The sequence below is a fragment of the Mytilus edulis genome, chromosome 5, assembly GCF_963676685.1.
Source record: "Mytilus edulis chromosome 5, xbMytEdul2.2, whole genome shotgun sequence".
Taxonomy (NCBI): domain Eukaryota; kingdom Metazoa; phylum Mollusca; class Bivalvia; order Mytilida; family Mytilidae; genus Mytilus; species Mytilus edulis.
The window spans coordinates 14016145-14039262 of record NC_092348.1 but is presented as its reverse complement, the minus strand read 5'-3'; the positions used below and the strand labels follow the sequence as shown (position 1 = coordinate 14039262).

At 32.8% G+C, this 23118-nt stretch overlaps 2 long non-coding RNA genes across 2 annotated transcripts; both read right to left on the bottom strand.

Annotated features, from left to right (window-relative positions):
• Positions 1 to 3766: 3766 nt before the first annotated feature.
• Positions 3767 to 5890, bottom strand: LOC139523023 (uncharacterized). The gene is made up of 2 exons (XR_011664547.1): positions 4564 to 5890; positions 3767 to 4191 (listed from the first exon to the last, which is right to left on the bottom strand). It is a non-coding gene; the product is annotated as an uncharacterized lncRNA (long non-coding RNA).
• Positions 5891 to 10522: 4632 nt separating this feature from the next.
• On the bottom strand, positions 10523 to 14896 carry LOC139523022 (uncharacterized). The gene is made up of 3 exons (XR_011664546.1): positions 14789 to 14896; positions 11764 to 11819; positions 10523 to 11045 (listed from the first exon to the last, which is right to left on the bottom strand). It is a non-coding gene; the product is annotated as an uncharacterized lncRNA (long non-coding RNA).
• Between the last annotated feature and the right edge of the window lie 8222 nt (positions 14897 to 23118).

The window sequence follows — 23118 nt, the reverse complement described above, 5'->3', positions numbered from 1 at the left end:
CTAAAACACAAACGTATGTTTGTCGACTAGCTTGCTGCTTGTGTATATAGAAAACAACAATGATAGCTAGACTGTATAAACAAATTAATTTCATATTAAACAAAAAATAATTCTTAACACCAAACTTGTGATACATAAATCATAAATTTTATTGCTTCGACAATTTAAATCTGTTTTCAATAGAATCAGCCACATAACCATCGTTACTAGAATTGCTTTTCCATCTACCATGGCGCCTCCTGCACCTTTCGTTAACGTCAGAATTAGCCGCCGCAGTGGCACCACCAGACCTCAAAAAGTGCAAACTAAGATTTAACTCTAGATCAACTAATTTCAAACACTTCAGTGTGCATTCTCTAGCTGTGCTGTAGCTGATCGGTTTATTAACCTGGATTAAACCAGACCTTTTCTTAGATTTGTACAATGGATGAAACAAATACTTGTCTGAAAAATATCTAAATGCGCCATACCAACATACGTTATTAACATGTCAAATGGACAAGCCATTGATTGACCTTTAGAAACTAAAACTTCATCTCCAACTCTATATTGGTCAGTTTTGCTCTTTTTAATCTTTACCATGAAATAGTTTTCGACATCGCGATTTCGCGTTTTCGCCCTTTAGAATATGAAGGGCGAAAAAGCGAAAACGCGAAATGGCATTAACCGGCCACCATACTTACTACTGTGAAATCATGAAACATAGAACATAAACTTATCAAATTATCATTGGAGACGGGATCTTTCTTTACAACTGGAGCTTTAGCAGTACGTTTAGCCGACTCAACTTTATCTAAAAAAAAGCATTCTCTGTAGGATCTAACTGACTTGACATGTCATGAGCCCATTTAATGGAATAAAACACACTATTGATTGTACTGTATGTAACACCTGAATCAATTAAATGAACTAAATATAAGGAAACATGAATAGGCGATGCTGGCAAATGAGTCAAATTATGTTCTTTCGAAAATGTTTTCCGTTTTTTAAAAGCATAGTTATATTTTCTAACAGTACTGTCACTTCTGGCATCAAGCAGTCTCGACGAAAAACTATCCACCAAATCGTGAAAAGGATGATCCTCTCCGATACCACTATCCTCAGTGGCTTCTGTTACAAAACGTACAAGCGTTAACCCTGTATAAAAATACAAAATAAAATCAATCAAATCTGATCTTAAATGCAATCAAGGAAAGTTTCATATATTTCCCAAATACACCAGTATTTCCCCTTCCGGGAACAACAGGACTAATGCTCATAATATGATGCTTGTCTGTTATGAAATGTTTCAAATTTCCAAAAATAGCATGTAACATCAACCAATAAGGTGAAGACTACCACAATGGAACTACCAATGTACAACTTGCCTCATCACTGCACAATTTTCTTATAACTTTACAAACAACATTTGGTAATGGTACTAACCAATTGTTTTCACCAAACCAGTTTTGTGAGAACGCATGAATTACTTCTGTATTCTTACGCCAACACTTAGAATTAAATCTCGAACGTTTAACGTTGTAATCTGTAGCAAATCTGTCTAGTGTATGTCTACCCCATAACTTATCTAACATTTGAAATACAGATGTGTTAATACCCCAGTCGTCGCAATCTGAATATCTACTCAGACCATCAGTAATTTTATTTTATTCTCTTGGAATCCAATGAGGTTTAATTTTTATATTGTTCTCTGAACATAAGTAATTTAGCTCACAAGTTTGCTACCATTTTTAACCATACTAGTTACATTCTTATTATCTGTATTCAATTTTAAACAATGGTTTTCTGAACATCTTAACGAACTTTTCACTGTGCTGCTTACTACTTCAAGCTCACGCCATGTTGAACTTTTATCACTTTCCAATACTGTCCAACTTCCTACTACAGTATTCAAACTGTTACCTGGTAATTCTAGACCACAGTCAGTTAGATTTATAACGAGTCACAGACCGACTCGGCACATATGCCATCAACTGCGGGCACAAAATAGCCCCAAAACCTACTTCTGAGGCATCAGTGAACGCGACTAAATCACATGCATCTGACTCAAGCAGATCATTTAACCTTGCTCATTTAACTGCGTTACTGAATTGAACCAGTATCTGAGCTGCTTGACAGCCGGAGCTGTCAGAGCGACAAGTGACTTCCAACTTGCCTTTAACAGTGTACAGTTATACAATTCTCTAGTTCGAAGCCTAACTAAATTACCTAACCCACGAATTCCTGTAGTTTTATTGAAAACATCCCTTCCATTTGTGACAATAAATCATTCTGTGGTTTTCGAATTTCTTCCCCGACAACCCGCTTAACACTATCGTCGACGCCCGGATCCATCGTGGCACTCAGAACAAATTTGATGTTCACTCAAGTAAGGCAGGTCTATAAATGACCATATATACACCTATCATTTAACACAATGATTTTTGTTTACGCCCAAAAAAAGCATACGCCTTCGAACTACCACGTGAGAAGACAATTAATTCCCGTTACACTACGTGCCACGGAAATTAGGTATTCTTCGTTTGTATGAAATATATTTTTTCGAATGATTTATTAAATTTTAACGGCCTTTGTCAGCTGGAGATGAACTATTCTCAGTACAAGGGTGACACATTGTTTCTATGATATAAACCATCAATGTCATACAAGTGAGAGGTTTATAGCTAGCTTTCAAACCAGGTTAGATCAACCATTGTCTACACAAGAAAATGCTTGTACTAAGTCAGGAATATGACAGGTGTTATCCATTCATTTTATGTGTTTGAGCTTCTGATTTTGCCACTTTATTAGCAACTTTCCGTTATGAGTTTTCCTCGGAGTTCTGAATTGTTTTTGTCTTTTTTGTTTATTTTTTTAATTTTTGCATGTTGTCTGACTGTAATCAGTCGAAGAAAACATATATCTTTTTTTGTCACTGAGAGCTAACTCGTTTGTTAGTGCTACATGAAATAAACTTGAATTTTATCAAAATTGCACATTGCACAGAAAAAAAGTTAAATTATCGAAGATACCTAGTTTCGTTGTCGGTTGTACTATACTGAATTCAGTCAGATGAAAAATTAATCGTTCAGAATTGATGTCAATTCAACCAAATAAAGATAAAGCAACAAAGGACACGTTTGTTAGGCTCGATTAGGTTTGGATTGGTGATTATAATCATAATGTGCATACACACGAAACAAATACGAAAAAGAACAACAAAGAAAAGATTACACATGCAATTATTAGAAAAACAATTGTCCAAACAAATTGTTTTTCCATCAAAACATAAAGACAAATGCGAATGCAAAGATATCCTATTAATTAAAAATTTCGCTATTTTAGTACCGTCATGCTTCAGCATCATAAGTACAAATAAAGTTTATAATTCAAATTCAACAAAACAAATCCATCGATTTTTCGTCCATAAATGGAAATAAGACAGGTCGGAGTTAATGAGATGTCATTAAAACTTTAACGGATGGGAGACAAATCTGGTGAATAAATAAAATCAAATGATTTTAAAACTAATTTTTCAAGGATTTGAATCCTCTCTTCCACCTTTATATATACTTTTTAATTTTCAAATATAATGGTCTCTAGCATAACAAAAGCGACATTAATTGCCAACATGTTCGTCTGGTGAAGAGTTACATTGGCACCGTTAATGTTATATGCACTTTTGTAATCTAATGTTATTGTTATGAAACGGTCTTTCTTGTGGGGAATACGAGGAACAAATTGAAAATGAGTTGGTTAGCGGAAAATGCAAATTTACAAACAAGAATCAAGATATAAATTCTTTATTTCTTAACCTGAAATGTTTTGTATTCATTGAAAAAGCATTTAAACAAAACCAAATGCAAATATTACAAATCTTCAAATCATAATATGACTGAATTTTGTGTTTCATTTCAAATTTAAATTAAATGCACTTGTATTCCACTTCTAAGTACTTTGTTGTTCCGTAGCAAGGATCCCCATATAGATGATGGTTTGCTGCCACTCTACAAATTCTTTTGCCATTACATTGCCTTTTGACCATCCAATCTGAACTTGCTGAACGGCAATGAGTTGTTCTGATTGCTCCAGGGCAAATAGATGCATCGGTTGATCGCCCATATATTGCTGACGAGACCGATATTCTCGATGGATATGGACATTTGATGTATCCAGACCTAGCCTCACATACAATCAGGCCACATCCAGAGACTGAAATATAAAAAGATAATAGTCATTTTCAAATACCTTTGACAAGTTCCTGGATTTGAAACTGCTTTGCCTGCTGGGGCATACTCAAGTAATGTTATATATTTTAGTGATTTCTAAATTGCAGTTTGCATTCATAACAGACAATGAGATGTGTGCTGCTTTTTGACAAAGAGATAGGGACACAACGAGGCGAAATGCTTTGTTGTATTATGTTGGTTCTCGGTGGGAATTCGTTTTCTCTCTCTTTTGTCATAGTTTTTTGTTACATCTGAAGTTGTTCTATTACTTTTATTTTTAATAAAATCAGAAAAAGCAATTATGCAATGTACAAATAAGCATACATGAATAAATAAAAACATAGATAAACCTCACCATGTTGAATCAGTACTGCAAAAACAAAACAAGAGGCAAAAATCACAAGCTGTACCTGAAAAAAACCAATAAAACAAACTATTAATTAAAAGTCGAATTAAACTGAAGATTTGTGCTATAATTATTGTATCTAAAATTCTTGATAAAAGTTCGTTTATGTGTTTTACAGAGCAAAAACAACATATGTTTAGGTTAAGGACTTTCAAGATTGAACATTATTTATGTGTAAACTGGACCGCTGTTTCACAGAACTAAAAGTCCTCTAGACTTAAATTTATATACCATGCATATTTTTAACTTGGAAGTGTTTAAACTTTATGTTGATACAAGAGTATCTTAAAATGGACAAATATCTCTACAAAAGCAGTTTTTCCTTTGATTTTTACATTTTGCAACATGTGATTTGCTACTCCAATCGAGAAACATCACTTTAGTATTGAATTTTTTAACAAAGATTTTGTTGGAATAAAGATAGAAGAATTCAATTCAATTCACAAATAAAAAAATAAAACAATACGCTCTAAAAATTTGATGCGTCCGAATCGCTTTACTGGAATTTACCCTGCACGAAGAACGCTTAAAAGAAATAATTGAAATGCTGTGATATAATTCTAAATATAGAAATGAAAGATTATTTTCACTTATTAATATTTTGTATTCTTTCAGACTTTAATCAATTTTACAAGATGTTTCAACTGTATCATGTTTTCAAATATTTTTTCATATCTATTTTGACAAATGTAATGCAAAAGTTTAAAACTATTTAACATAAAATTCTATATATTTACCTTGAATCGACTCCACAAGCTTCAATAAAATGAGAACAACCAACGCATATGTGTCACTTTATTTAGTAAACATCATCAATTAATAGTAATCTTTCCTCAGGAAACGGATGTTTTTCCAGATATAGGGTTTCCTTTTATTTCCGGTTTAAATGAGGTCGGAAACAACCTAATTTTTAGACTTGCTTCTTTGTCAACCTTCCTGAAGATTTCCTATCCAGTCTCCTTCTGCTTTTTTTTTGTATGGGTTAAATTTAGAAAAAAAACTAAATATTAAGATATTGACGAAAGTTCTAATAAAAAGAACCTATGGTACAAAAGCAAGAATGACGACATGTTCACATGTTTACTTCACATGGAATTTCAAACTTGTCGTTTAAGTCAGAGATTTTTCACCCTATAAACCCGGGCTTAATATAGCAATAACTACACAGACTTATTTTTTTGTAATTTCTAAAGGTAAACCAGGTAACAATTCAATTCAAGCATAATTTTGATTTAGTCATTAAGAAATGTTTTACTGAATATACACCTACAATGCATTCCGTATAGCTTAACCAAATATGAAAAAGAAGATGGGGTATGGTTGCCAATGAGATAACTCTCTACAAGAAACCAAATGATACAGAAATTAACAACTATAGGTCACTATAAGCCTTCAACAATAAGCAAAGCCCATACCTCATAGTCAGCTAAAAATTACCCCGAAATGACAAATGAAAAATAATTCCAACCAAAAAACTTACAGTCTAATTTATGTACAAAAAATGAACCAATGTGAACCATAAGAACAAACTATAAAACTCAGTTGAAAAAGGCTCAACTCATCAGATGGATGCAAACAGATATACAATTGGACGTGGCCAGGTACTTGTATTTCCCAACAACAAAAAGATATTTTAAAAATACATACCTAAGAGTACTCGCAGTTACTGATAGTTAGTTAAAAGACACTTACAACTCATAAAAAAATCGTGCATATAAGACTAAATCAAAACTTGTTACATAATAGAATTAAGATTTTATGAATGAACTAATTAACTAGATTCAACGATATTTATAACCATTGTACCCATATTCCACTATAGAAGTTAAAAGTAACAAGTCTCAAATTATACCAATTACAATGGTAAGTAACCTTCACATGATGAACGGAGCCCTTTCAAATATGTTTGTAAAAACAAATAAGTTATATACGGAAGCCGAAAAGGGTCATTCGAAAAAAATAATTGATGTCGTTTTAACAACATCGCTATCTATAAAAAGGAATATGTATTATGATTGCAAAGGGACTAAATGAAGCAGAAATAAACAACTATAGGTCATCATAATGCATTAAATAAGGAGCAAATCCCCTCATAGTCAGCTATAAAAGGCCCCGAAATGACAAATTTTAAACAATTCAATTCAAACGAGAAAACTAACGGCTTTATAAGGTACAAAATATGAACACAAAAAAAGATGTTACACAGCAACAAACGACAACCACTGAATTACAGGCTCCTGATCGCTATGTCATAAGTACGACAACCTAAGCGTTGTCACTTTTTGAGGCGATAAGAAATTCGAAATGGTCGTCAAAGTTTGTAGCGTAAACAAATTCATCTTTTTTTTTTAAATAATGAACACTAAATGGAGTCAAGCTTAATTAAAGTTGTTTACTTGCATATACTAGAACTTTATTTTATAATCTAGTCAAATGAGACCCAGTTGAACAGGGAAGCGATTCAGGCTCTTTGGAGCCTCTAGTTATGTTTGGCATGTACAGATTCATGTAAAATATAACTGCATTTCCATTGCAGGATCTGGAGAAAATGAATTTTAAGATTTTCCAAATAAAGACTATGTTAAACTTTTGACTCAGACCAATGGACCTCTGTACCTTCATTTTTACACAATTGCATCTTAATGTCCTACTGATCCCTGATGCAAATTATAACTACATTGCTACTCTTGGTTCTTAATGAGATTCTTACAGCGTCCTCGCCATTGAAGCCTTTATTAAAACTTTGCACCTCAAGTTTTTTAACCAATGTTCCCCAGGACAACTATTCCTACAAACTAAGGGGGAGGTTTAGGATAACATGCTTAACCCCGCCACATTCTGTATGTAAGTGTCTGTCTCAAGTCCTGAGCCTGTATTTCAGTGGTTGTTGCTTGTTGATGTGTTACATACTAGTATTTGTTTTTCGTTTATTTGTTGTACAATAAATAGGCCGCTAGTTTTCTCGTTTGAACTGTGTTACATGTGTCATTTCGGAACCGTTTATAGCTGACTAAGCGGTATGTGCTGTTTTTATTGTTGAAGGCCATACGGTGACCTATAGTTGTTAATTTCAGCGTCATTTGGTTTCTTGTGGAGAGTTGTCTCATTGGCAATCATACCACATCATCTCAAGTTTTTTTTTATATTTAATCCTCATCATTATAAGGATCAAGCATTCTGTAAAATTGGTCTAATATGGCCTGATAGTTCTGAAGGAGGAGATTTTTAAAACTTTTTCAATTGGAGCCTTTGTTAAACTCTGGGCCTCTAACACTCGAACCTAATGGATCCCATGACCTTCACCTATCACCTAAGGAAGTTGTGTCTCGTACCCGAAGTGGAATTCGAGCGATTGTTATCGCTTGTTTTTGTCGTCGTCTGTCGTAAGCGTGTTTTTGGAATCTCCTTTGAAACTACTGTGTAAAATTCTTTGAAAGTTAGTTTGATTTTTCCTTATTAAATTATGTTTCCTTCACAAAAGGCGTACTTCGATGTTTGACTCCTTAAAAACACATCCGATGTTAGTAACTTGACAAAAAGGACATAATGGCCAAACATAAGTTTTTTGATAATGTCGGGTAAACCGTTACATTTATCTTAAATCTGTTGAGGGTTCATCATTACAAAATGGACCTATGCCGGAAATTTCAGAAAGATCAGTCTAACCCTTATCTTCTAAAATATTCTTTTGGGATGCCTACATGTATTGTAATTACTTTACGTCCGTCTAAAGTTGGACATTGTTACTAAATTAAGGCAAAAGTAGTATACAGGTGTGTAAATGTCATAAATCGTCTTAGAGAACTAAAACCGATCAACTGTTAGAGGAAAAAACCGAACAACAGGAACACTGTAGTGAACAAAAATAAACCCTTAACATACATAGAACGAACTTAGTATTAAGATCCTACTTCCATTTGTCTATCCCGAAAACAAATGCCATCAATAACAACTTTTTAGCTTTAAATCCATTTATGAATTTATTTCAATCGCTCATTACATCTATCGATTTCTTCGTCAATTGAATCCTTTTAGATTTTTTTTTGTTTTGAAAGGGAAGTAACTTCGTTATGCTAACAATAACAATTTGATAGCTTTATTTATGTTTTATGAACTTATTTCAACCTTTCATCATTAATTTCTTCGTCTGTTGAATACTTTTAAATTTTTACTCAACACCGTGCTGTTTTCATAAAGGGTTGTGGCACTTTTTTGGTTTTGAAAGGGAAGTAACTCCATATGATAACTAAACTTGTATTGTAACTAACCTATATTTTATGACACCCGTTATTAAATATCCATAATCACCACGTATAGTCCTTTAACCAATCATATCTCTAGAAATCTATAGGAGGTAAGATAAGATAATGTACACCAATTGTTTGTATTCGTTGTGATTATTATATAATAAAGAATGATATTGCTTAGATAAATAAAGAATAATGGATTTCATATTGTGAAAAATGTATATGTTTTTTAAGGCTACATTCTGTATGCCATTGAAATTTATTTAAAGCATCTGCCTTTTGTAGCTTTGTAAAAACAGTAAATGTTCAATTATTTCTTTGAGATACAATTTAAAATCATTATGACAAACTGACCAGGCTTTAGCAGATATATCTATGTTTTCAACAATTGATTTTGTTCATTCAATAAATTGAAATTAAAACCTGTCCTTGCGGGCTCTTTTCTATTAAGCGCACTCATTAACACATGGTCTATAAAAGGACAATGGACTAGCCATGGTTATAGCCTTTTAACATATTTGTTATATCAAGCTTACCGTTTGAATAAATAGTATGTTTTGACACATGGACTAAAAAGGTGTGTGGCGTTGTTACACGATTGAAAATGTGAAGGAGACTAATAGTTGTAAAAGAGGGACGAAAGATACCAAAGGGACAGTCAAACTCATAAATCTAAAACAAACTGACAACGCCATGGCTAAAAATGAAAAAGACAAACAGAAAAACAATAGTACACATGACACAACAAAGAAAACTAAAGAATAAACAACACGAACCCCACCAAAAACTAGGGGTGATCTCAGGTGCTCCGGAAGGGTAAGCAGATCCTGCTCCACATGTGGCACCCGTCGTGTTGTAAGGGTTCTACAGTATTCTTGTCGTTCTTTTTTGACAGCTTTTGATTAACTTGTTTCTTCTTTTAAAATTAGAATATGCTGCTAAGGCATCGGTTTTCTCCTGGTAAACAAATTTGTTATTGTCTATAAACCTATCATACAATTAACAATATAAGATATTTGTGTAGTTTCCGGGCGACAAATTGTTTCTAGGGTATTAACTATCGTCACATCTTGTCTGTCAGACATTCTCCTGTCACTGAGAACTGACTGTTTTACTATCAATGACAAAATTAAACTTTACCAAAATCATCCATTCACAGACAAATAGTTATAATTTCATGAAAGATACCACGTTAAGTAGTCGGGTTATCGATGCTGTAATCAATCAGCTGAAAATTAATGGTCTACAATGACATCAATTTAGTCAAATAAAGGGGAAAAAGCGCGAGGATATTGAGAGTTCTTAGAAATTTACTAATATGTTTGAAGACTAAACACATCAATAGTCGGATAGGAAATTGTGTCAGCATACACCTACCTTCTACAAATAACATGAATGGCACTAATTGTATCGCAGCAAATTATCAAATTAAAAAAATTTTTTAAGCTGCTCGACCGAGGTCAATAGCGTTCCTGATGAAGATAAGTCGAGAAAATCGCTTCGGACGCATGTAAGTTTATCAAGGGTTTTATCGTGTTTTTCTCTCTCTCCAATACTGATACATGTATTATAATTATTTGTTGTTCTTTCTCTCTGTCTCTATCAGGTTTGATTTAGTTTTATAATTTTAATATACAAATAAAGCAAAGAAAAATACAACATTAAACAAGAAATTAAAACACTATTATTTTCTAGAAAGCTGTCTCCATAAATTTTTCAATCATAGCATTATAGATAATCAAAAGTTAAATTTAAAAACAAGTATCAAATGTTAAATAATTTTTCATGAAATGTTAGGTACACATTGAAAAAAAAAGCAGTTTTCCAAAACAAAACGCGAGGATTATATATCTTCAACACACTAACGGCGTGCGACAATAAAGTTGTTACGCAAATCATAAGTGCACTTGTACTCCACTTCTAGGTACTTATATGTTCCACGGCAAGGGTCTCCATATTGACGATTGGTTGGTTTCAATAAACAAATTCTTTTGCCATTGCATTGCGCTTTGACCTTACTGTTTGATCTTGAAGATCGGCAATGAGTTGTTTTGACTTTTCCAGGGCATACAGATGAATCAGTGGACCGCCCATATATTGCTGATCGTACCGATATTGTCAACGGATATGGACATTTGATGTACGCGGACTTGTTCTCACATACAATGAAGCCACACCCATATACTGAAATATACAAAGGTATGTCATTTTCAAACATCATTAAAAATTGCATAGTTAGTGTTTGAAATGGATAATTAAAATTAAGTTGAAATCAAATATTTATATCATGGTCTTTACAATATATTGGTTGTCAACAACCTTTTTTACTAAAAATTACTGAGTTATGGTTGTGTCGCTACTGGATCACAAACTGATGCATAGCTTTCTGTGTCACATGAGTGAACCCTAATTTTGTTCTTGTATTTTTGTGTTTGTGATCGATTAATTTTCTTATAAAAATTATATGGAAATGGGAGATGTGGTTTTATTAGTCAAATAGACAGGAACGCAACATCTCAACATATTTTCTTGTCTTATCTTGTTTGTAGTTAGCCTGTCGTTTCGTATTCTTTCTTATTCGTTGTATTATAAATTTGATTTTTAACATCTGAATTTTCACCTCTTATTTAATTCTAATTTATATTGACTAAAAAATCAAACCCGACGTTTTATTTTTATTATTCTGTAATTCAGATTTTATTGAATTTTCAAATATTTTGCCTCGAGCACCACCGAAGATTCATCTATTGCCGAAAAGAGTATCTTGTGCAGTAAAGTTAATAGTGTTAATGTTATTAGATATTGTTTCCTTATTGAATAAAGCTGTAAAAACGAAAAGAAGCATTAAAAATACACACACAAAAAAAACAACACAGTAATAAAAAGATGATGAAAAACTTACCATGTGTAACAAAAACTGCCAAAACAAAGAAACCTGCGAAAAACGTCAACTGCATCCTTAAAACATTGAAATAAAACAATTTAAAGTTATATTAGAAAGAACATACATACAACCTGATTTCTAAATAGATCTTACATTATATGATGTGCGTATGACTTGTTTGTGATTATTTTTTTCATTTTCACTTGACATACATTAAAAAAGAGCTTTTAGCCGATACTCAATATCAATGACATAGCACGTTTCTCTCCCCCCTTTTTTTCTTTAAAACGTTTGTTTGCGATACATGTGAATGGAATCTCTGGGGTTCCAGGAACCATCAAATAGAAAAATTAAAAATAACGAACTGTTTGGATTGAGAATTACAAAATTTATCACATTTTTTCCTAAGGTCAAATGTGTGAAATTAAGCCACAGACACATACAATTTGCACAAAAGTCCTGTTGGACTGTTATTATTAAAATTTGCGGTGAAGATTTAAGATCAATAATCTATGAAAAAAAAAATGCTTGTAATAATATATTGCCGTAAAATATCTCAAAAAAATATATAATTTTCTATATATGGAAATATCTTTAAAAAAATCGGTCGATTTTCATATCTTACATAAGTTGACTTGTATCTTCACACTCCCGAAATGATACGTTTTTCAATGTTGTTCTTATTAAAAAAAGAAATTTGAATAGAAGAAAGATATTCGGTATACTAAGAAGGCGATACAATGTTTTTCCGATGAATAAATAAATTTGTTTGTATTTTTTTTTATTTTGTAAGTAAGAATATGTTTTTTTTTATTCAGTTAAACTATAATTTCACGGACTGTCTTATGTATACCTTGTCACGTAATAAAATGTAAAATCACAAAAATACTGAACTTAGAGGAAGATCAATTGGGAAAGTCCATAATCACATGGCAAAATCAAATAACAAAACGCATCAAAAACGAATGGACAAAAACTGTCATATTCCTGACTTGGTACAGGCATTTTCAAATGTAGAAAAGTTGGTTTTCGGAATATATATTTTGAAATCTAATATAAACAAAGTAAAATGATCAAAACAAACTGAGTAAGGTTGTTTGTAAATATTATTTTTGTATTATATCAAACTCATGACATTTACAAAGCGTTGCTTTCATTTGTTATGTATGAAGAATGCCATACAAACCACCAATAAAGCAATGCCTTATAAAAAAGAAGATGTGGTATGATTGCCAATGAGACAACTGTTCACAAGAGACCAAAATGACACAACTATAGGTCACCGTACGACCTTCAACAATGAGCAGAGCCCACACCGCATAGTCAGCTATAAAAGGCCCTATATGACAATGTAAAGAAAACTAATGGCCTTATTTATATAAGAAAAATGAACGAACAACAAATATGTAACACATAAACAAACGACAACCACTGAATTACAGGCTCTTGGCTTGGGACAGGCACATACATACATAATGTGGCGGGGTTAAACATGTTAGCGGGATCCCAACCCTCCCCCTAACCTGGGTGGTATAACAGTACAACATAAGAACAAACTATAAAAATCAGTTCTTTTCCAATGACAACGCCGCCGTCGTAATGTAGGATTGACATGTCTCGTTTTTCCGACTAAAAACGAAGTCAAGGCTCGACAAAAATAAACAAACAAATGAATAAATACGAGAAAACAGTTAAAGAAAAATAATACTCCACAATTGAGAACATAATCCCAGACTTATAAACTCAAAGAAAGGTGTTCCTCAATAAAACATTTTGTTTAAAGCAAAAGAAGAAGAATATACAAGTTGAAGATATTGTGTTGTACAAGTTATTATCTTTTTCTCAACAAAAATTGTACAAGTAATTACTGGTACAATTATATTTGTACAGGTAATAACTTGTATGATGGCATCATACAAGTAATTACTCATACAAAGTTTTTGTACAAGTAATAAACTGTACAAAATAATAAAATGTACACGACATATACATTGTTGACTACTGCATGTCAGTTAACTGCTAGTAGTCTGTAGTTATTTATGTATTATTGTCATTTTGTTTATTTGCTTTGGTTACATCTTCTGACATCAGACTCGGACTTCTCTTGAACTGAATTTTAATGTGCGTATTGTTATGCGTTTACTTTTCTACATTGGCTATAGGTATAGGGGGAGGGTTGAGATCTCACAAACATGTTTAACCCCGCCGCATTTTTGCGCCTGTCCCAAGTCAGGAGCCTCTGGCCTGTTAGTCTTGGATTATTTTAATTTTAGTTTCTTGTGTACAATTTGGAAATAAGTATGGCGTTCATTATCACTGAACTAGTATATATTTGTTTAGGGGCCAGTTGAAGGACGCCTCCGGGTGCGGGAATTTCTCGCTACATTGAAGACCTGTTGGTGACCTTCTGCTGTTGTTTTTTTTCTATGGTCGGGTTGTTGTCTCTTTGGCACATTCCCCATTTCCATTCTCAATTTTAACTATAGGTCATCGGACGACCTGTTTCTTTACTGGGTTTGCTTTTTTCTTTAAGCGTGTTATTAGTACTAACACGAACATAAATTGAGTACAGTCATGCATATTGGTTTGCATTTCACATTTTTTTTAATTTAAAGTAAGACTAACCCTTGCACTACGGAGGTTGCACATTTAGATGTAGGTTTACACAATATTAGATCAAAAACGAAATAATGAAGTAATTAGTAAAATTTAATCTCATTACTGATTTAAAGTTACTGTTAAAAAACATGTATACTAATTATGTTTCTTTAAGATCCTGCCCCGAACTCTAATCAATTTTATGTTTTTAGGATTAACAATAGCAATCAATATACTGGACAATTGATCTGTCAAATTAATTACCACGACGACATTTTCTATGATTTCAATACAGATTTATATCGAATCTATCAAAATTGAAAAAAGTCCGGTTAACCGGTTAGCGGTTTTGGTATTCGGTATTCGGTCGTTCGACCGATTAACCGGTTAACCGGTGACAACACTAAAATTAAGTTATTTAATTAAATTTTTCCTATACTCTTACCTTAAATCGACCTCAAAAGCTTCAATTAAATGATGGAAAACCAACAGAGATCTGCTGCTTTTATAAAATGAACATCACCAATGAAATGCAAGCATTACACAGTCAAGGACATTTGTCGCTATCATTTTCAAAACATATAAAGGATTTCCTAACATTCCCGGTTTGAATATAGTCGGAAACAATTTTATGTTTGTTGTTCATCCCAGGACTTGTTTTTTTTGTCATTCTTCCTGATCATGTCCTTTACAGATAAACAGTATTCCTCTGTTTCCGTCAGTGTATTGATTTGTACTAATTTTGGTGCAAATTATATCAAAATTATAGAAAAATCTATCGACTCTTACTCAAAATATGGACAATTTTATGTTACGGACTCAAATGTAATGAAAAAGTTTAAAAGTATTAAACATAAAATTCTATATATTTACCTTGAATCGACTCCACAAGCTTCACGGATGTTTTTCCAGATATAGGGTTTCCTTTTATTTGCGGTTTAAATGAGGTCGGAAACAACCTAATTTTTAGACATATTTCTTTGTCAACCTTCTTGAAGATTTCCTATCCAGTCTCCTTCTGGTTTTTTTTTGTATGGGTTAAATTTAGAAAAAAAAACTAAATATTAAGATACTGACGAAAGTTCTAATAAAAAGAACCTATGGTACAAGAGGCTGAGCAAGAATAACGACATGTTCACATGTTTACTTCACATGGAATTTCAAACTTGTCGTTTAAGTCAGAGATTTTTCACCCTATAAACCCGGGCTTAATATAGCAATTACTACACAGACTTATTTATTTGTAATTTCTAAAGGTAAACAAGGTAACAATTCAATTCAAGCATAATTTTGATTTAGTCATTAAGAAATGTTTTACTGAATATACACCTACAATGCATTCCGTATAGCTTAACCAAATATGAAAAAGAAGATAACTCTCTACAAGAAACCAAATGACACAGAAATTAACAACTATAGGTCACCATAAGCCTTCAAAAATGAGCAAAGCCCATACCTCATAGTCAGCTAAAAATTACCCCGAAATGACAAATGAAAAATAATTCCAACCAAAAAACTAACAGTCTAATTTATGTACAAAAAAATGAACCAATGTGAACCATAAGAACAAACTATAAAACTCAGTTGAAAAAGGCTCAACTCTTCAGATGGATGCAAATAGAAATACAATTGGACGTGGCCGGGTACTTGTATTTACCAACAACAAAAAGATATTAAATACATATCTAAAAGTACTCGCAGTTACTGATAGTTAGTTAAAAGACACTTACAACTCATAAAAAATCGTGCTTCTAAGACTAAATCAAAACTTGTTACATACTAGAATGTAAGATTTTAAGAATGAACTAGTTAACTAGATTCAACGATATTTATAACCATTGTACCCATATTCCACTACAGAAGTTAAAAGGAACAAGTCTCAAATTATACCAATTACAATGGTAAGTAACCTTCACATGGTGAACGCAGCCCTTTCAAATATGTTTGTAAAAACAAATAAGTTATATACGGAAGCCGAAAAGGGTCATTCGAAAAAAATAATTGATGTCGTTTTAACAACATCGCTATCTATCAAAAGGAATATGTATTATGATTGCAAAGGGACTAAATGAAACAGAAATAAACAAGTATAGGTCATCATAATGCATTTAATAAGGAGCAAATCCCCTCATAGTCAGCTATAAAAGGCCCCGAAATGACAAATTTTAAACAATTAAATTCAAACGAGAAAACTAACGGCTTTATAAGGTACAAGATATGAACCGAAAAAATATATTACACAGCAACAAACGACAACCACTGAATTACAGGCTCCTGGTCGCTATGTCATAAGTACGACAACCTAAGCGTTGACACTTTTTGAGGCGATAAGAAGTTCGAAATAGTTGTCAAAGTTTGTAGCGTAAACAAATTCATCTTTTTTGGAAAATAATGAACACTAAATGCAGTCAAGCTTAATTAAAGTTATTTACTTGCACATACTAGAACTTTATTTTATAATCAAGTCAAATGAGACCCAGTTGAACAGGGAAGCGATTCAGGCTCTTTGGAGCCTCTAGTTATGTTTGGCATGTACAGATTCATGTAAAATATAACTGCATTTCCATTGCAGGATCTGGAGAAAATGAATTTTAAGAATTTCCAAATAAAGACTATGTTAAACTTTGGACTCCTTGTGCTCAGACCAATGGACCTCTGTACCTTCATTTTTACACAATTGCATCTTAATGGCCTACTGATCCCTGATGCAAATTATAACTACATTGCTACTCTTGGTTCTTAATGAGATTCTTACAGCGTCCTCGCCTTTGAAGCCTTTATTAAAACTTTGCACCACAAGTTTGTTTAACCAATGTTCCCCAGGACAACTATTCCTACGAACTAAGGGGGAGGGTTAGGATAACATGCTTAACCCCGCCACATTCTGTATGTAAGTGTCTGTCTCAAGTCCTGAGCCTGTATTTCAGTGGTTGTTGCTTGTTGATGTGTTACACATTTGTTTTTCGTTTATTTGTTGTACAATAAATAGGCCGCTAGTTTTCTCGTTTGAACTGTGTTACCTGTGTCATTTCGGAACCGTTTATAGCTGACTAAGCGGTATATGCTTTTTTCATTGTTGAAGGCCATACGGTGACCTATAGTTGTTAATTTCAGCGTCATTTGGTGTCTTGTGGAGAGTTGTCTCATTGGCAATTATGCCACATCATCTCAAGTTTTTTAATATTTAATCCTCATCATTATAAGGATCATGCATTCTGTAAGATTGGTCTAATATGGCCTGATAGTTCTGAAGGAGGAGATTTTTAAAACTTTTTCATTTGGAGCCTTTGTTAAACTCTGGGCCTCTAATACTCGAGCTTAATGGATCCCATGACCTTCACCTATCACCTAAGTAAGTTGTGTCTCGTACCCGAAGTGGTATTCGAGCGATTGTTATCGCTTGTTTTTGTCGTCGTCTGTCGTAAGCGTGTTTTTGGAATATCCTTTGAAACTACTGTGTAAAATTCTTTGAAAGTTAGTTTGATTTTTCCTTATTAAATTATGTTTCCTTCACAAAAGGCGTTCTTCGATTTTTGACTCCTTAAAAACACTTCCGCTGTTAGTAACTTGACAAAAAGGACACAATGGCCACACAAGTTTTTTGATAATGTCGGGTAAGCCGTTACATTTATCTTAAATCTGTTGAGGGTTCATCATGACAAAATGGACCTATGCCGAAAATTTCCGAAAGATCAGTCTAACCCTTATCTTCTAAAATATTCTTTTGGGATGCCTACATGTATTGTAATTACTTTACGTCCGTCTAAAGTTGGATATTGTTACTAAATTAAGGCAAAAGTAGTATACAGGTGTGTAAATGTCATAAATCGTCTTAGAGAACTAAAACCGATCAACTGTTAGAGGAAAAAACTGAACAACAGGAACACTGTAGTGAACAAAAATAAACCTTTAACATACATAGAACGAACTTAGTATTAAGATCCTACTCCCATTTGTCTATCCCGAAAACAAATGCCACGAATAAGAACTTTTTAGCTTTAAATCCATTTATGAATTTATTTCAATCGCTCATTACATCTATCGATTTCTTCGTCAATTGAATCCTTTTAGATTTCTTTTTTTTTTTTTTGAAAGGGAAGTAACTTCGTTATGCTAACAATAACAATTTGTTAGCTTTAATTATGTTTTATAAACTTATTTCAACCTTTCATCATTAATTTCTTCGTCTGTTGAATACTATTAGATTTTTACTCAACACCGTGCTGTTTTCATAAAGGGTTGTGGCACTTTTTTGGTTTTGAAAGGGAAGTAACTCCATATTATAACTAAACATGTATGGTAACTAACCCTATATTTTAGATGGACGTCAAGTTGGTTACTTATTCCCCATTTTAGGACACCCGTTATCAAATATACATAATCTCCACGTATAGTCCTTTAAACCAATCATATTTCTATAAATCTATAGGAGGTAAGATAAGATAATGTACACCAATTGTTTGTATTCGTTGTGATTATTAAATAATAAAGAATGATATTGCTTAGATAAATAAGTAATAATGGATTTCATATTGTGAAAAAAGTATATGTTTTTTAAGGCTACATTTTGTATGCCATTGAAATTTTTATAAAGCATCTGCCTTTTGTAGCTTCGTAAAAACAGTAAATGTTCAATTATTTCTTTGAGATACAATTTAAAATCATTATGACAAACTGACCAGGGTTTAGCAGATATATCTTTGTTTTCAACAATTGATTTTGTTCATTCAATAAATTGAAATTAAAAACTGTCCTTGCGGGCTCTTTTCTATAAGCGCACTCATTAATACATGGTCTATAAAAAGACGATGGACTATATATATATAGCCATGGTTATAGCCTTTTAACATATTTGTTATATCAAGCTTACCGTTTGAATAAATAGTATGTTTTGACACATGGACTAAAAAAGTGTGTGGCGTTGTTATACGATTGAAAATGTGAAGGAGACTAAAAGTTGTAAAGGGTTCTACAGTATTTTTGTCGTTCTTTTTTGACAGCTTTTGATTAACTTGTTTCTTCTTTTAAAATTAGAATATGCTGCTTAGGCATCGGTTTTCTCCTGGTAAACAAATTTGTTATTGTTATGACCGGACGAAAAGCATGCTAATTATCTGGACTATCATCTTTCTGACTTTAATTACTATATCTTTCAATTGTCATTTTTAGCTCAAATATTCCCACACAATTATCTTTGGTTTAAACTGTATGTTTCTACTAATCCGATAATGGACTTCGTATCTACGTGTCAAAGACAGTTTTTAGCAGATTATCTGAACAATGGACAATAATTGCCTAATCCGTTGTTACATGTATTTCTAAATTATTCTGTTTTATATACTTCTCAAAAATAATTATATTCAGTTTTGGATAGGTTCTTAAACCGTCAACACCGGACTCAATATTGTAACATCGTTTATATTCTTGTTGGATCGTTTATTAAATTGTTAAACTTTATACCGACTTGAATCTTCATTTTAATACCCAGCTAATAGTCTGGCTATACATGGTGTTTAGAGACTCGTGAGTGTTATCTTTTATAGATCAACACAAGATTCCGCTACCTCCGCAGCCAAGCGAAATTTCCCCAAGGACAAATTACAGACAAGTGACTAGTTTACCCCGGAATTATTATATTTCGGACGAACTATATTTGGACAGTAATATCAATACAATGGATTATTACGAATATTCCTTAAGACCAGCATGGATGTGGAATTATATGCCGTATCGAGTTAATCCAGAAAGAAGAGAGTTTATCAGAATGTGTGGAAAATGTGGAAGGCAACATACCAACAAGAGTTTGTGTGCCGCTAGAAATTCAAAATGCTTCAAATGTCAAAAACTAGGACATTTTGCTCGACAGTGCTTCACTCGTGTTGGCCGAGTTAAAATTCATAAGAATGAACTTAAAACTGTTTCAATTTCGACACAAACGGAAAATTGTAACAATAAGAAATCAATTAAGAAAAAGGAAAGAGATTCTAAAAGACTTCAAGATTATTTTGATCGAAAACGGACACTTCAGGAACTTCCATTTAACAAAACCGGGAATGCTGTCTTCATTTCAACTATCAATAGTGATTGTTTTCTAAGGGACCAAATTGAAACTTTAAAAACCCAATTGGAAGACGAAAACTTCATCCATACGTCTACATTAATGGAATTTACAAGAGAACTAGAAAATACTCGGAATCTTCGAGAAACAATTAAAATTCGAGACGCTGAAATTATCGAACTGGAGAACACCGTACAAACATATGAGAAAGGACACGACAAAATAACAGACTATATCACTGAGATAAAAGAAGAAAAAGAAAATTGGAAATTACATTGTAGTGATGTTTCAGAAATGTACAATGTAGTTAGAAAAAGTGAACTTGATTTAAAGGCAATTTGCAAAAATTACGAACATGAACTAGAACAATTAAAAAACAACACTCGAACAAATTCAGGAAATTATCATCAAAACAGGCGTAACTATCAATACCGTGGAAGAAGATATTAGTTATGAACATTCAAATCCCGTGGACGTGATTCTGGACGAGAGGGGCAAATATGACCGGACGAAAAGCATGCTAATTATCTGGACTATCATCTTTCTGACCATAATTACTATATCTTTCAATTGTCATTTTTAGCTCAAATATTCCCACACAATTATCTTTGGTTTAAACTGTATGTTTCTACTAATCCAATAATGGACTTCGTATCTACGTGTCAAAGACAAAAATAATTTATATTCAGTTTTGGATAGGTTCTTAAACCGTCAACACCGGACTCAATATTGTAACATCGTTTATATTCTTGTTGGATCGTTTATTAAATTGTTAAACTTTATACCGACTTGAATCTTCATTTTAATACCCAGCAAATAGTCTGGCTATATTGTCTATAAACCTATCATACAATTAACAATATAAGATATTTGTGTAGTTTCCGGGCGACAAATTGTTTCTAGGGTATTAACTATCGTCACATCTTGTCTGTCAGACATTCTCCTGTCACTGAGAACTGACTGTTGTTCTAGCAATGACAAACTTAAACTTTACCAAAATCATCCATTCACATACAAATACAATGTAGTTATAACTTCATGAAAGATACCACGTTTAGTAGTCGGGTTATCGATGCTGTAATCAATCAGCTGAAAATTAATGGTCTACAATGACATCAATTTAGTCAAATAAAGGGGAAAACGCGCGAGGATATTGCGTGTTCTTAGAAATTTACTAATATGTTTGAAGACTAAACACATCAATAGTCGGATAGGAAATTGTGTCAGCATAAACCTACCTTCTACAAGTAACATGAATGGTACTAATTGTATCGCAGCAAATTATCAAATTAGAACTTTTTTAAAGCTGCTCGACCGAGGTCAATAGCGTTCCTGATGAAGATAAGTCGAGAAAATCGCTTCGAACGCATGTAATTTATCAAGGGTTTTATCGTGTGTTTTTCTCTCTCTCCAATACTGATACATGTATTATAATTATTTATTGTTCTCTCTCTCTCTCTCTCTCTCTCTCTCTCTCTCTCTCTCTCTCTCTCTCTCTCTCTCTCTCTCTCTCTCTCTCTCTCTCTCTCTCTCTCTCTCTCTCTCTCTCTCTCTCTCTCTCTCTCTCTCTCAGGTTTGATTAAGTTTTATAATTTTGATATACACACAAAGTAGAGAAAAATACAACATGAAACAAAAAATTAAAACATTATTATTTCTAGCAAACTGTTTCCATAAATTTTTCAATCATAACATTATAGACAAAAAAAGTTAGATTTAAAAACAAGTATTAAGTGTTAGAATAATTTATTTTTTCTGGAAATGTTGGGTACACATTGAAAAAAGCAGTTTGCCAAAAAAAAAAACGTATGGATTATATATCTTCAACACACTAACGGCGTGCGACAATAAAGTTGTTACGCAAATCATAAGTGCACTTGTATTCCACTTCTAGGTACTTCGTTGTTCCACGGCAAGGGTCTCCATACTGACGATTGTTGGCTGCCAATAAACAAATTCTTTTGCCATTGCATTGTCTTTTGACTTTATAGTTTGAACTTGAAGATCGGCAATGAGTTGTTTTGACACTCCCAGGGCATACAGATGCATCAGTGGACCGCCCATATATTGCAGATTGTACCGATATTGTCAAAGGGTATGGACATTTGATGTACGCGGACTTGCTCTCACATACAATGAAGCCACACCCATTTACTGAAATATACAAAGGTATGTCATTGTCAAACATCATTAAAAATTGCAGATTTAGTGTTTGGAATAGATGATGAAAATTAAGTTGAAAGTAAAATATTTATATCATATAGATATAGGAAGATGTGGTATAAGTGCCAATGAGACAACTCTCATTCCAATTCATAAGAGTAAACCATTATAGATCAATGTACGGCCTTCAACACGGAGCCTTGGCTCATGGTCTTAAAAGGGAAAGAATAAAAAAAAAAACAATTGTATATTGAATGTAAGTCGATTTAAAATATGCTTACAATGTATTGGTTTTCAACAACCTTTTTTACTAAAAATAATTTATGCTTGTGTCGCTACTGGATCACAAACTGATGCATAGGTTTCTATGTCACATGAATGAACTATAATTTTGTTCTTGTATTTTTGTGTTTGTGATATATTAATTTTCTTATAAAAATTATATGGCAATGGGAGATGAGGTTTTATTAGTCAAATAGACAGGAACGCAACAACTTGACATATTTTCTTGTCTTATATTGTTTGTAGTGAGTCTGTCGTTTCGTATTCTTTCT